At 28.3% G+C, this 1,555-nt stretch overlaps 1 protein-coding gene across 1 annotated transcript in view; it reads left to right on the forward strand.

The window, feature by feature from the left end:
• The window catches only part of LOC103736327 (olfactory receptor 10AG1-like), a 5,053-nt gene that overhangs the window by 1,825 nt on the left and 1,673 nt on the right, over positions 1 to 1,555 (forward strand). The window lies entirely within an intron of this gene.

Here is a 1,555-nt window from a genome sequence, read left to right on the forward strand (position 1 = left end):
ATGTGATATTGGCAGTTATTTAAAAAAAATAAGAACACTGAATTTTCAGAAGAATCAACTTCAGCAAAACTGAAAAGGTAATCTGAAAATAGGTTGATACATCTCTCAAGAATGTTAATTTGTGTATCATGATTCAATAAACAATACACAACTCCTAAAACCATGAATTTCAAATTATTGGACTTAAAGTGATTTACTATTTGATTCTTCTTGTATTTTCCTATGTGATAATTTAAAATGAAAAAATCAGTTTAAAGATCTGAAATATTTAATTCCTAGTATATGTGTCTTCATTGTGACAAAAAACCACAAACTTTAAACAAAGAATCTTATATTGAGTGTAATCCAAATATGTGTTGCTGTGTTATTATACAAGGAAACATTATTATAAGTAATTTTATTGCAATAAATAACCCCCTTATATTAAGAGCAATCCTTACAGTACAGAAAATATTTAAAAATCATTTTTCTACAATAACCTTTGATAAATAATAAAATTTAAAATTCCAATTTAATTCTGATGATTCATGGCTTAATATTGATTCTGTGTACCCCTAACCAAACTACTAGCAGAATTTACATATGGTATGTGACTACATGTATTAAACTTGTCCTATGTAGTTTTGGTTTTTCTGTGGGAATATTTAATTTGTATGAAAAAGTAAGCAGTTCAAGAAAATATTACTCTAATAAAAATAATAAAATTCCAATGGCTACTATTTATGGAATAATATCTACTGTAGTCTAATACTTAAAAATGTATGCAATCTTTTAACTTTGAAATTTGAATTTTATGTGTCCATAGCCTCACAACAGCTTTAATTACAATCTTTTCATGAGAAGTAACTAATTCTAATGAGGAATTATATTAATAATTTCATATCACATATGGGATACCATACTAGAGCAGAGGCTTGTCTGTAGGTTTTATAAAATGAATTCTATTACATAATCTCAACTGCAGAAAAGCTGTGAAAACATTAAATATATTGTGAGGCTTTATGTCCAAGGCTGCACTGGGCTAGACAGATTGGAAAGAGTTTTCAAGAAACTGATCAGGAAGGTTTTTAGTTGAGCTAGGATCTTCACATTCTCTGAAGATTTAGTACTCATAACATTATGTGGACACATGCTTTATTTGACTTGCCCATACCTAACTACTGTTTTCCTATTGTAGTGGACACATTGTAATATACACATATAATTTTGATTGTCATAGATTAAGAAAACTGCATATACCAGTTTCTATCCACTGATCTTATTTCCCGATTTTGCATTGCTTTCATGACAGGGATCTATGCAAGTTCTGTACTCACCAAGTAGAAACAAACCCTCAAAAAATAAATAGAAAACAGAATGAAAACAATTTACAGAAACAATGTGCAAATAGGAAGGTAGAATGTGATACCAAAAACTTGCAAAAAAGAAAATGTCCACAAGTTATATAATCTAAATCATTAATCTCTTAATTAAGACAATGTTCTATTTTCATTGTTATTAAGAAGATTATTTTAATAAAAATGTGCAAGGATCATGGTACACTGTCCATTATCTA

This window comes from Nannospalax galili, unplaced genomic scaffold (genome assembly GCF_000622305.1).
Source record: "Nannospalax galili isolate Female #2095 unplaced genomic scaffold, S.galili_v1.0 scaffold1678, whole genome shotgun sequence".
NCBI lineage: Eukaryota > Metazoa > Chordata > Mammalia > Rodentia > Spalacidae > Nannospalax > Nannospalax galili.